General features: G+C 43.6%; 1 protein-coding gene across 9 annotated transcripts in view; it reads right to left on the reverse strand.

Annotated features, from left to right (window-relative positions):
- Positions 1 to 14,656, reverse strand: part of zfhx3b (zinc finger homeobox 3b) — a 418,235-nt gene that overhangs the window by 72,059 nt on the left and 331,520 nt on the right. The gene's annotated exons all lie outside the window — the stretch shown is intronic.

Genomic DNA, 14,656 nt, shown 5'->3' on the forward strand with positions numbered 1-14,656 from the left:
CGATGGCATCAGCCGCTCTTCAGAAGCCGCGAGCTTGGCAGCTCGGGGGCCCGGCGGAGGCAAAAGAACATTGATTCCCTTCACTCAACACAAGCCTCCCGCCTCTGAAAAGGAAACTCCAAACATCTGCCTGTTTCACGCTCGGGATACTAAATATTGATCACGGCGAGTTAAATCCCAGCTTCATCACGGAGCGCGGCACGCGGGCCCCGAGAGGCGGGAGGGCGACCGGAACATTCCGCAACAGGACCGCGACCGTCTGAGGACAATAAATCAGCATCGGTATTGACCTGTCAACCCCGTCGCTTCCTCCCTGGCTAAACAGAGACCCTCGTGCTAGCCTTCAGCCCTCCGCCGGCAGTATCGAAATCCAACCCGAATGACGACATGCTGCCACAAAGTCTTGTCACACCAGAGCCTCAAGTCTAATTACCTCCTGTATTGCTCAATCAATGATGCAAGATCGGACCTGCCGTGTGCAAGGCCGTTATTGACCATTATCCTAAAGGATGGCACCGGCTGACTCTTAAAGGCCCCTCCCTCGCTCTGCATGGTCCACTCACGCCACCCCGACATCATCCTGCCGGGACTCCAGCTGGGCGTTTGATGTGACCGCAATCAATGCCAATCAGCAGACGTTTTCCATTTGTTCCGGGTTGACAGGAAGATACAGTATATTTTATCGATCTTAATATTGTATCACACTAATATGTTAAGCATATCGTCACAAATGTACAACAATGTTAGCGACTTTTGGCTTAATTCCATCGATACATCCATACATCTTATGATCCGCTTCAGTGGAGAGTTAGGAGACTGGTTGGACAAAATTGAACTTGAAGTCAAAGTTTCTTTGTAAAACAATGCTCCACTTTTACCGAGTTAGTAACTGGACAATATGTTTATTATTGTGCTGAACCATTACAGAGGTTGACACGAGTAAATTAAGAAGAACAGAGGGAGAGAATTTGTATGTATTTACCCCATTTAAATAAATTATACAGGTCACTATTTTTTCTTCTTCTTCGTTTTCTTTCGGCTTGTCCCGTTAGGGGTTAGGGGTATTTTTCCATCTAAGCCTATCTCGTGCATCTTCCTCTCTAACACCCAATGTCTTCATGTCCTCCCTCACAACATCCATCAACCTTTTCTTTGGTCTTCCTCGCGCAGCTCCATCCTCTGCACCCTTCTACCAACATACTCACTCTCTCGCCCCTGGACATGTCCAAACCATCCAAGTCTGCTCTCTCGAACCTTGTCTCCAAAACATCCAACTTTAGCTGTCCCTCTAATGAGCTCATTTCTAATCCTATCCGGCCTGTTCACACCAAGCGAGAAACCTCAGCATCGTCATTTCTGCTACCTGAACTTCTGCTTCCTGTTGTCTCTTCTGAGCCCCCCTCTTTAATCCGTACATCATGGCCGGCCTCACCACTGCTTTATAAACTTTACAAACTTTGCCCTTCATCCTCTGTATTGTTGACCCCAAGTATTTGAAGTCGTCCACCCTCGCTATCTCTTCTCCCTGGTGCTTCACTCTTCCTCCTCCGCCCCTCTCATTCACCCACATATATTCTGTTTTCCTCTGGATAATCTTCCTTCCTCTCCTTTCCGGTGCGTACCTCCATCTTTCTAATTGTTCCTCCGCCTGCTCCCTGCTTTCACTGCAGATCACAATGTCATCTGCGAACAAAAAACAGGCCACTATTTTTTCCCATTTCTTTAATAGCGGTAAAGATAGAAGTTACAATTACGCCTAGTCTACTCTGTAATACCAACACCCCCCCTTCCCACATCCTCCATAAAGCTCGAATCTCTCTACCAGCTCATCAATCTCCACCCTCGTCCTCATATAAAGTCTCCGAAGACTGCGTTAGATGCCTCGCACACATCAGCACTTTCATCACATTCCATTCAAATCAGATTGCATACAAAACGAAAGGCAACAAAGGAAAAAAATCAAAATCCATCGAATAATGTTCAACGTCCTTGACAGCCTCGCATCGCTGTTTGTTTCTTTCTGGTAATATTGCCGTGAGGCGTCGCAAATTATTGTATTTTATTGCCTTTGGTTTCATATTCATCTGTTTAACACCTAAAAAGTGTATTAAGACATTACTTCCAGGAAAAAAGAAAAGCTTTTTTTTTTGACTTTTTTTTTTTTTTTTTGTAAGCCCCACAGTGCAGTGTAATAGTTATTAGGTGATTGGAAAAAGCTCTGTCTCTGCGTGCTCTCCTTTCTCTCCTCATTTGAAGCTATCCATGATGTCATGAAGAGGTGTTGGTGGATATTATGAGGAACCCCCCCACCCCAGCCCTCTTTCTTCTATGCACAAATATTGCATCGGAAGTGAGGCGCAGAAACCCGAGAGATTTGGTAATAGATAACAGCAAATCCATCATGCAAACCGCTCTTAGTTTGAGCAGATGTCCTGAATTAAAACAAATTTCTACCACAAATGACTCACAGCTCCAGAAATCTACGTGAAGTTGGAGAAGAAGAAGAAAAAAAAAAATGACAGCACCTGACTAAAACTTCAAAGCTACTCTCAGGAGGTAGGGGAAAAATGCTGGGAGTTTTATAGTTTCCCATAAAAGGCCCGGGGTTTATATAGGAGTAAACCTGAGACCGCCTGCTCCAGAATCGGTCATAATTCACTGGTTAGACTGACTGGCCAGGACCGTGGCCTCAGCAACGCTATAAGTGGCTTGTTCCAGCGCCTGTAGCTCCGTCCACGACATCAAACGCTCATACCTGTAAAGCAGCACTTGCGCCATCTCTGCTGGGGGCGTGACCCCTGGCCGCCGAGGCCACCTCGGAGTCACTCAACACGGCGGGAGATCAACCGGGGGACCTCGCGACAGTACGGCATAACCCTCACGTTAAACAAATTGTATCGCGGCAGAAAATGTGCAGCTGCGGTTCACATACAGTAAACCCACTTGTGAGCGACCCCCGCCTCTCCTTCACATGTGCGCGCAAACATAATGCACAAGACAGACAGAACCGTGTCTGTTTCCTATGAATCTGCAATGAAGCCCCCTAGTTGATAAATCACCTCCAACTGGAGTGCAGGAATTTACCAGCTTAATGAAAAAGTCATGTTAGGCTGCAAGGAGTTGTTCTGCACGGCTCCGGGCTTTTCTAATCACCCGATGGAGGCCCCCGCAGAAGGGCGCTGTGCAGCATAGTGGTGCGGGTTGGGTTGGATGCTTGCTGTGCCACTTACGTGGATTGGACAAGTGCGTGACTGCCTCAAATACCGCGTTCAATGCAAATATGTGCAAACTGTATGCTAGTATCATTATCATTAATCGTTTGGAGTCTGGTCTGAACGATGACAGACAAAAAAACATTTTGGTGTCGTCAATGTCAGATCACCCATCACAACAAATTGTCGAAAAGTTGTGAAAAGATAATAAAGCAAGACTTTAGGACTCTTATGACACCCAAGAGAAATAATAATCCACGAAATGTGAAGATTGGTTGAAAATTGGGACTATTTGGACAAGAATGTTGGAGAAATGTAAATGCTCGCAGAGGGTGAAAGCAATAAAATGTTCAATATTGTTTGTATTGATATTTTCTCACTTGTAAAATCACTCTTAATGATTGCGATATGTCACCACCATCATCGGTGTCTTCTTATACATCAACATCATTAATTATCCACAGTAACACGCCGTAATTAAATGTCATTCAAGAAATATTCTTATTTCAGAAGTGTGTAAAAAAAAAATCAAATTTTGGCACACAATTTCATCTAATTTAAAACTTAAAATTTTGTTTACTGTTTTCTTTCCAAATATAACGCTTCATGTACTTTTTTTTTTAATGCCGGTTCAGAAGAAGTAGTAGAAATAGTAAAAGACCACATTTAAGTCACTACCAAAACTTTAAAACTTTTATTTATTTATAATTCATCTCTGATGGTAAATTAACAGTAAAATTACCTAAAAAGCTGACCCATCTTGAATCTATGAAATGTTCTCCTTTTTCTTTGCTTTTTTTTTTTTTTTTTTTTTTTAAAGAACGATAACATTTTTGTATCTCAAAAACTTACTAAACTTGCTAAATTGTTCGTAACAACTGTATGGTAAGGGAGGGTTGTACATTATGCACTTCTGGCCACTCCATATATAAATGTATATATATAAACACATTCCAATGAGCATGTTACGTGACTGGCCTCTAAAATCCAAGGTCGGTTGGATGATTTTAAATAGCCTTTAATGTGCGCGAATATTTTCTCATTTGTCGCGCTCGCGAGGGGCTCTTCAGCGCTTCAATTTCTACTCGAGTGTTTTTCAAAGTCTAAAAAAGTCCATGACGGTTTATCAAAGCCCTTCCCGTCGAGGACCTTCCGTCTCTGTGTGGAGGCTGAGGCAGTCGCTCTATGCTTTTTCAGGTAAAGTGAGAGAGGGACGGGGCGGTGTGGGCACCACCCCATCCTCTCGCTCGCAACTCCACGGTGCCCCCTTGCCCTTTGAGTGGGCACCGCACGCCTGTATCAGTTTCACCACCCACCTAAGAGCGCGGCATACATCTGCATTTCCATCCACTTAAACGCGCAAGTAAAAGTGCACCTTTAACACAAAACTGTGTGGTTGCTGAGAGAGTCGGACTCGCGCAAGATGGAGGTGGGTATTACTGGAAGGGTGGATGGGAGACGGAGAGACGGTAATTCCAGAGAATGGCTCCCGACGGAGCTTTATAATACAGCGCACGCACAACAGACACAAATAAAAGTATGGACAAAAAAGCACAACAATATATCAACACACAGGCGCAGACAGACTTGTGCACGCACACAAAACCACAAGCCATTAAGTTCATACACTAATTTCCACCATTACATTTGGCAGTGCTGTTAATACAAAATTAATGCATTAAAACAGATGGCTATCTGGGAGCTAAATAGCTATCAATTCTAAGGGAGCTGCCAAATCTCCAGCCAGAGAGGCTCTGCTTTGCAACTGCTTGTCCCAAAACTTCCAAGTTTTTATCTTTTGAATTGTGGTTAGATTACTGACGTGTGCAGTACAACATAGTACATTCCATTCCATTATCACGCTTGTAACTCGAACCTTGTATCTTAAATCATCTTTCCCCATTGAAATTAGCAGAAATGCCATTAATGTGTTCCAGTCCCCCACAAAAAAAAAAAGGTTTCTGCGAAAAATAGCAACCTGTGATATTGTATTGCCGTATAAAAAGCAGAAGTAATGACCTAAATAAAGTGGATTTTTTTTAAAAGTTATCCCTTTTTAGATCAGTATGTACACCAGAGTATAAATCTCAAAGCTTCTCTCAGCACCCCCTAAAAGACATGACTGTGACTATTGCTACATTGAATGTCTAAATGTGTTGCTACACCATTTCTCTTCAAATATAAGTTCACCATAGGCTTATGAATGTGCTTCTGAATATATTAGCATTTAAGCTTGATGACTGGGTTGTGGCATTAAACAGCCTGAAGCCTCTATTTTTCATTTGTTTTTTTAAATTCTTCGACTATTTGCCAAAGTTCTGCTATTGGGAAACTGAATTGTGTTGCAATCACTGCTGCCAGTTTTCTTTCTCAAGTTAAAACAAATAATAATTCAAACTATGGCTTGTATCATGAAAAAAAACAAAAACAACTCAGGTCACTTGTATCTCAAGGCCTCAGTGTCATTGCAACCGCCCTTCATTCCAAGGCAGCCAGTAATGCTTAGAGTTTACTCATGTAGAAAATCTATTTTACACTGAAAGGATAAGATCTGCCCGTTGGGTTGAAAAAAATTTAAAAATCTGCGGTTGAAGTCTCACTGTCGGACTCTGGGTAGTATTTGTAGCTTCCTGTTACATCCAAAAGTGGAAAACATCAGACAAAGCGTTTGCACAACTGGTGCCAAATTGCCGAGGGTTCTAAATCAGGATTATTTATCTATTTTAATGGTGACGATGAATGTCGGGAGAGAAAAGCTCCAGGGTGAAAATACGGCTGCGGCGCGCAATGATTGCATTTGTACGCCGACTGTGACTCTGGGATTCCCCTGGAATGAAAGCAGGTTATTTAGCGAAGCGGCGCACAGCAGAGTTGGCTCGGGATTCTGGGTCTGCCAGCAATACGAACAACAGCCCGCGACCGCAGAGGCCCCGCCGGGTTCCAAGTGTGGTGGCTGCTTTGAATTAGGCCCTGCAAGCTGCAACATGCCTCGAAGATAGCTTATGGCGGAAAGGAGGAGTATTCCGGGGCTCAAGTGGCAACAGAAAGCCTCCTGTATCTGATTGTCACTCTTGTCCTTTCGCTTCCTTTACCCTCGCCTTAATGCATGTCTTCCCTCCACCCAGTACTGGTCCCCTTTCAAAAAAAAAAAACAAAAAAAAAGTGCTTCCTCTACTTGCTTAGACATGATCCATCACCACCAGAGAATTAAAAAAAAAAAAAAGCTGCATATTTGTCTTTGGGGAGGAGGGAGGGAACCAAAATGGACCTGTGGGCAGAGAGGCAAAGATGGATGTCTTCAGGTGTCCTGGAAGAGGAGGCCTTAACACAAAGCAATGGAACAATGTACAGGTAGCAAGGAAAGGTGGGGGTAGGGGGGGGGGCTGAAAGACAAAGACAAAACAGCTACTCATGCTCCAGACCCACCACTCAACCTCGCTTTAACATTAAATTAAGCAATAAGTATTGAATTCTGTTTGAATGCGTAAGACGCTGGAAAGTAAACAATGACAACATAATTGTAGGATGAAGGCAATCAATGCAGGCAGTAATTTGGGGCCATGCTGATTGTTTATGTTCTTGTTGTGCACGCGTACGTTGTGAGTTTGTGTTTATACATTTGTGTAGCATATCTAGAGCAGGTCGTAGCTTTAGGGCAGACTCCTCGGATCTCCAAAATCAGTAGTTTTCAGAAAATCAAAAAATTCTTCTTCGAGTTACCAAACACTGCATAGTTCAAGTTGATATTATATCTTACAATGCTATCATACACCACATTTTCTTCTTCTTCTTTTCCCTTTGGCTTGTCCCGATAAGGGGATAAGGGGACAAGCCGAAAGCCTGGTACCTCCTGGTACCTCCATCCTCAGCACCCTTCTACCAATATACTCACTCTCTCACCTCTGGACATGTCCAAAACATCGAAGTCTGCTCTTTCTAACCTTGTCTCAAAAACATGCAACTTTGGCTGCCCCTCTTATGAGCTCATTTCTAATCCTATCCAACCTGCTCACTCCGAGCGAGAACCTCAACATCTTCATTTCTGCCACCTTCCTGTTGTTTCTTCAGGGCCACCATCTCTAATCCGTACATCATGGCCGGCCTCACCGCTGTTTTATAGACTTTGCCCTTCATCCTAGCAGACACTCTTCTGTCACATAACACACCAGACACCTTTCGCCAGCTGTTCCAACCCGCTTAGACCCGTTTCTTAACTTCTTTACCACACTCTCCATTACTCTGGATTGTTGACCCCAAGTATTTGAAGTCATCCATCCTTGCTATCTCTTTCATGTTCAATCATGTTCAATTATTTATTACACACACACACACACACACACACACACACACACACACACACACACAAATGCCAATTTATGACACTGCCATTGATAAAATTGGCTGGAGTGTAGCTACATCTCCTTCCCAAACACCTTTGGAAAGGGTGTCGAGCCATGCAATAAAAAAACCATGAGTTGACTCAGCAGTTTAATCGGGAGAAATGACTGCATGCAAATCCACCTTCAAGGTTTCAAGTCCTTTAAAATGATCAATTTTTAACGAAACAAGCTCCATTAAATTTATCCAACTATTTTCACGCATGACATTCTTCTTCTTCTTCAAAAAAAAAAATACAGATTTGCATTCTTGAGGCGCCATAATCCTACGCGGCCCCCGCAGACTGAGAGAAGAGGTGTGGTTTTGCAACATTTCTCACACAGATGAGAATTGGAAACAAAAAAGTAGTTCATGCATAAAAATACCACACAACATGGGGATACACTAAAAGTATTGATTTGCAATAATAATGATACTAAAATTCACTATATACGGACATATAAGGTGCCGAAATCTGTGGTAAATTAAGAGTAGTGTATATTTGCAGTGACAGGGATGTGAGTAAAAACAGTGTACAGAACAAGGACTGGGTAATCCCCCCCTCAATAATGACCCAGGGTTCTGAAAGATGGCTCTCAATCACACGATCAATGTGTCCCCATAATTCATGTGCGAGTCTGTGTCTTTGAGAGGCCGGGAGGAGGATAAGCACCCATGTGGTGTCGAGATCAATGCCCCTGTGTGGTGATAACGAGCCTGAGCCTATGCCCACAGGAGCCTCGCGCCGCCATCCAGGGTCTCGCTCATTAGGAACATTTGGATAAGCATGGCTATACATACATAATGCGCACTCGTAATCGGAGCCAGATAAACACATTTTGCCACTTCTTAATGAGCCGGGTCCCGCTTTTGTAACCAGCCACGCTGACAACACAACAGACAGGAAATTATGTCAACCCCCTAAATAAAAATGAAAAAGAAAACAAAAGAATGCAAATTGTCAGGGAGCTGTTGCCTTTCTGGGAAGGTAGCTAATTAACAGCTTAACCTCCCGATGCTTTTATTAAATCATCGCTGGCGCGAGCTTGCCAAAACTGTAGTACAATGTGTCTGCCTGCAGGAGGGGAAAAAAAACCAGGGTGGAGCCAGCTGGGGGCACCCAAACAAGTCTTGCAGACAACTGACTACTGGTAAGATACCATCTGGAAGCTGAATGGGACAACTCGGGACTTGCCCGCATCCTTTGCTCTATTAGCAACATTTCTGAAGAGACATCCTTCAATTCAGGAGAACGAACTGCTGAGGTAATTAATAATGCGGCTTGCATACTTCTTGCCAAGCACAATAAATGTTTGATATTGGGCAGGGCCATCTAAAAAAAAAAAAAAAAGATGTAATATTCAGTAAAACTTTTAAAAGCTCCAGTGAGAATTACGTGGAAATATGAGCAAAAAAAAAAAAAAAAAGAAAAGAAATGGAAAACTTAAGACTACACGTCAAGTATTTTCACAAGAAAATGAGTATAAGCCATAATGCATTTATGCTACGCTCCCTTTCTTGTGGCTATGGGTCTGGGCCAGAAAATACAATATGAATAGCGCAGATAAAAGGCCGCAAGCGCTGCCGGTCCTGTTTAAGAGAATGTTTGCAATGATAATAGCCCAAATTGCGCTAGCCTGTAGGCATACAAAGCTTCAAATCTCATCGAATCCTTCATCTGATTCGTGATGACAATAATAAGTCCGTGTCAAGAACTGTGGATGTTGGCGCCTCTTTAAAGTACCTGTAAAGTGAAAACCAAATGTGACACTCAACAGAGAAGACCGTTGCTTAAAGCCATGCCAAATTTGAATGATTATAAAAAAAGATTTATAAAAGGAGGCTTCAAAATCTAGGAAAAAAAATACATAAAAACAAAAATCAAGCCATTGTCCGCACTCTCAAATGCTGCAGGTGTGTCCGCTGAATACACGAACTACACACCCTGATGACCTGTCAACTGTCAATCAAATACTGTTACTACGACCTGTAAAATTCGATGCTCCTTTGTCTAACGTCATTCTTATGCTGACAAATCCACGTTTGAGCTGCGCAAATATATCCACTTGAAGCCTACAGTGGCTGCAATGCATCCCACCGGGTTGTCACGCCGCTTTCCACGTCACAACAGGAGGTGACAGCCAGCAGCTAGCTTGCAAATTAACACGAGTCAAAATTGCACCAGATGACCACCGTTGAAAATATAATGTGGGGAGGGTGAGTGTTAATAATAATAATAATAAATCAGGAAAACTGAAATGGTGAAAAACTGCATCACGCTATATCTGGACAACTGATTGCTACCGTAATGTCTGGCCTACAAGCCGCGACTTTTTTCACACGCTTTCAACCCTGCGGTTTATGCGGCGATGCGGGTAATTTGTGCATTTTTTCCTAACGGCCGCAGGGGGGTGGGGTGGGGGGGCACTTGAGCGGAAAAAGTAAGAACGAGACTGGTGGAATATATGTGCTGAAGATGACTTTTACCGGCCCCGTTAGCGCTGTGCTAACGTTAGCAATGTACTGGCCTATTGCTGCTGTGTTACTGGCGTGTCTCAGTGATATTTACCGGTAAGTTTTATTTTAACCAGCCCTGTTAAGCATTAGCGTTAGCGCTGCGCTAGCATTAAAGTCTTTCTGTGTACCGTCTTTCTTTGTAAATATCTCGTGTTTGAATGTGGGCACTTGCGGCTTTTACACAGCTGCAGTCTATGTATGTACAAAATGGTATTTCCTTTACAAATGTACTCGGTGAGGCTTGTAACCAGGTACGCTCTGTAGCCCGGGAATTACGGTATAAACTGTAGTTCTGTCTTTTGCTCCTTTTCAGCAATTACATTCAAACATGTACAATGTATGAAAAAAACAACTAACTGATTTAACTTTATATTGTCTTTAATGAGTGAATGTACATGTATTTTAGTCCAGTTCGGTCCGAGATACTAAACTACAGATAAACTTGTTCAAGCTCTTCCCTTTAGGACTCGGCACAGCTCGACATCCTTTTCCCGCATCCTCCTCCTCAACTCCTTCACTGCCCTCATGTCTTCCCTCTATCAACCTTTTTGGTCTTCCTCTCGCTCTCTTGTCTGGCAGATCCACCCTCATGCAGCTTCTCACAAATACACTTACTATCTCGCCGTTCGAAGCGCAGCAGTCTGCTCTCTCTAACTTTTTCTAGCTACCCCCCCATAAAAAAAATGTTCATCCAATCATTTGATTGTAATCCTACGCCTGGTCACTCCCAAAGAGAACCTCAACCTCATAAATGATAAAGCCACTCAGTTAAGAGCTTTTCTAAAGTTCTGCTAAAACATAACATTTTTATATTTCCAGAATCAACCGAAACTCAGCTAGACTTCCGCCTGGAATTAAAGGCAGCAAAAAAAAAAAAAAAAAATTGTTTCATGGAAAATGAAGGACCAAAATATAGCAATTCAAGGAGCTGCTGAGTTTGGGGAAGAAGGGGTATAGGATTAAGCTACAAGCAAACACCACTTGTAATGATTAATGCAGTCAATGAGAATTAAATGCAGAGCAGGAACATGACCCAAACACAATTAGTCTGGGCGAACAAACATCACATGGACATGAATGCAGATTCATTGCTACACGCACGTTCCTGGGCCAATCAGCAAAACTAAATGAAAAGGATTGTCCTTATCTGGATGCGCAAGCGTAGACTTCTCCATTTTGTCTGTCCACTTTGTATAGTTGCCTGGTTAGCGTGACCCAAAAAGCCCTCCGGGGGGGTGGTGGGCCGGAAGCCATAATTACAAATGACCCCAGGCTCATTGCTTTGTAGCAGCTTGCGTCGCTTGAGCTCGAGGTCCATATTTTTGCAAACACAACGGGTAGAAAGGAGACACAGAATTCTGCTTCCTCAGGCTCATATTATGTAGCTTTCACCCCCGGTGTCCTTGGTTTGGTAGTGTAAATATTTTATTACCACTTAATTGGTGGTTGCTTTAGGTTACGTAATAAGGCTGCTGTGGTTGGAACACTGTATGTTTTCTAACTATCCTGTATCCCGTTGGATGCAAAATTCATAGCAAAGTGTTACGAGGAGAACGGCTGCAAGCCGGCTAAGCACAATCTTATTAAGAACCGCGATTATGCGTTCAGATAGTGTCAATATTTAACTCTTGTCTTATGCGGCTATCTTTATTAGAAGCATTGCCATGACAAAAGCAACATGGTCTTTGAGAGGTGCCTCTTCTTAAAATGAAAATTAATGAGTGGGGTTGAGTGGAGGTGAAAACACAGAGTAGGTCTATATGTGGGCTTATTTGCATGGAGCCTGAAGTGCTCAGTTGGAGTGAAAACGGCAGCGCTGAGGGTTCTTCACACAATTCGTACGGCAAACACCCACCAGCTCCGGTTGGTCAGTACTTCTCCACTGGGAAAACACAAAGCTGGAACTTACATGAGCTTAGTAGTTACTGCAGTCTTAACACTGAGGTGGGGGGTGGGGGAATGCCATTTAAATGCTTTCCCTGTTACACAAATGTTCAGGGAAAATAAAAGTACTTCAGCATGTTGTCACGGTCAATTTGTGTGCCTTAACATGTTTGGAGTTTATTCAAGTTTTGATTTTGGTCAATAAGTTGTGATAAAATACTTCATTGCCTAAGATTCCTGGTAAACTTCGGTGGTAACATGTGCGTCATGAATTTGGATTTCATGTAAGCATCATAAATGTGCAATGATGCTGTTGCTAGACTGAGAACTGGTCTTCATAGAAATTACAACTCTTCAATCAACAAATATTTGAACAACAATGGTGACGCAACAGACGAGAATATGAGAATATTTACTGTATTTTCTGCACTATCAGGCCCACCTAAGAGCCTTTAATTTTCTCAAAAGCTGACAGTGCGCCTTATAATCTGGTGCGCCTTATATATGGATAAATATTGAGCCTTTAGCACAGCCCATCTAAAGGATGCATATCGTAACCCCAGCCTCTCCTGTAGCATCTATTCTATGCGCCTTATAATCCGGTGTGCCTTATATATGAAAAAAGTTTTGAAAATAGGCCAGTCATTGAAGGTGCGCCTTATACTGCAGTGCGCCTCATAGTGCGGAAAATACGGTACAAGCATACTACACGCTACGGTACAAGCATAAACATTATTTATATTTTCCAAAATAATGACTTATAATACTGCAGCTTACTCATTGAAATGTAAAATAGTTTGCGTCTCTCTATTTCTATTTTACTCCCACGGAGGCCGATGCACCCAAACCAGGAGCAGCACAATGTTCGGTGATTTGAAGAAAAAAAAACAAAATAAAGTCGTTAATTTGTTTTATAACGTACAATATCATATTATTCTAGTTAAAAAAAAAAAATCTACGGAGCTCTGAGGGAGCTACAAGGGATTGATATTCATTTCAAGAAAAACGACGATTTAAAATCAAAACTTTTATGTGTTACAACCATGGAACAAATTCTAAAGGCAGCACTGTAAGTATTTTGCGTTTTACGTTTGACGCATGTCCATTTCCCGGACTATTGCTCCTGTTTAGGACCACAGACAACTATTCACACTCACATTCAAGTCTTCAATGAACCCATCGTGAATGGTTTTGCAGTGTGGGAGGAAGGAAGTAACGATACTCCCCATAAATAAACCACAAAAGCGTACAGAGAACATGCACCAGAATGCTTGCAGCCAAAATGAAAAAGTATTCACTGGGAAGAAGTGTACGGCACTTGTGTTGACAAAGGATTCTCTCAAAAGTCCCACCCCCTCCATCCCATGAGCATAAGCAACTCTGTCACTAATACATATGGGCCTTGTGTGGCAATGCGCATTTCCAGGCGAATTCTATTGGGGGTGCTCATTAGCCAAAGGAGGGAACACTATAATTTCACTCTCCATATAAAAGAAACAAAAGTGCTCATTGATCAGGGTGATCAATGGAGGATCAATGAACTAAAGCCTCGTAATTCCCAGAGCAGTGTAATTGCTGCTGAGATGTAGTTGTCATCACGAAAAATCAAACCAAGCCTCAGCTAATTGGAAGAGCCCGTTGGATTTTGGGTCACGCTTGCAAAAAGCGGCCCGGAGTCCGAGAAAGAATCGCGATGGCTCCTCGTGCGGCAAGCGCCATTACGCTGGCCGCCTAAAGTCCACGTAGAACATCACATGAAATGCAACTTGTTGTGAGTTTTAGTTAAAGGTCAGGTGTCATGAAATGGATGATTTTTAGTAGGTTATTAATGAAAAAACGGCAGCCGGTATGGACACATCTGTTTTTTTGTCCACCAAAAAAAACATGATTTTGACATATATGGCTTTTTGTAACACCCTCCATAAAAATCCTCTCGAAGGATTTGTTTTCGACAGGAAGCAGGAAGTGACGTCGGAGCCAGGTGAGCACTAAAATAATAGTTTGGGGCAGACCACGTAATCCGTCTCTCATAACGTAACAAAAAATCTGCGTACGTACTGTATGACAGGAGAGCAAAATGTGTCGATGTGCGAGTCGGATGGCTTCCACGCGGGGCTCGCCGGCGGACGAGCACGGCTTCGGCCAGGCTAGCTCATACAAACTGTCTGGGAGTCTGTCGTCGCCACATCCACCAGTCACGGCTCCGGCGCTGCATCCAGCGGTCACGGCTTTGGCGCCGCGTCCGCCTGTCATGGCTTCGGCTGGGGTGGTTCAATATCGGCACCGAGTTGGATTATCACGGCGCCGAGCCGGGCCGCTTTACGGTGCTGTTATCACACGCGGCTGAGTGCGCCATTGCCGGCAGAGTTGCTCATAGCCGCCGCCGTCGGCGGCGTTGTTCATAGCCGTCGCCGTCCGCGATGAACGATACCACCGATGGCGGCAGCGACAATGGCGAACTCAGCCGCGAGCGACGACAACGCCGTAAAGCAGCCTGGCTTGGCGCCGCGATGTGCCACCCCAGCTCGGCGCGGCGATGAGCCACCTTGGCGCCACCCCGGCTGAACCCCTTATCGACTCATCGCACCCGTGCTGCGGTGTTGTGATCGCTCGTGGTTGAGTACGCTACATGCTGTCATACTGTCAGGGAGTCTGTTGTTAGTTAG

Source organism: Syngnathoides biaculeatus, chromosome 3, assembly GCF_019802595.1.
Source record: "Syngnathoides biaculeatus isolate LvHL_M chromosome 3, ASM1980259v1, whole genome shotgun sequence".
Lineage (NCBI taxonomy): Eukaryota > Metazoa > Chordata > Actinopteri > Syngnathiformes > Syngnathidae > Syngnathoides > Syngnathoides biaculeatus.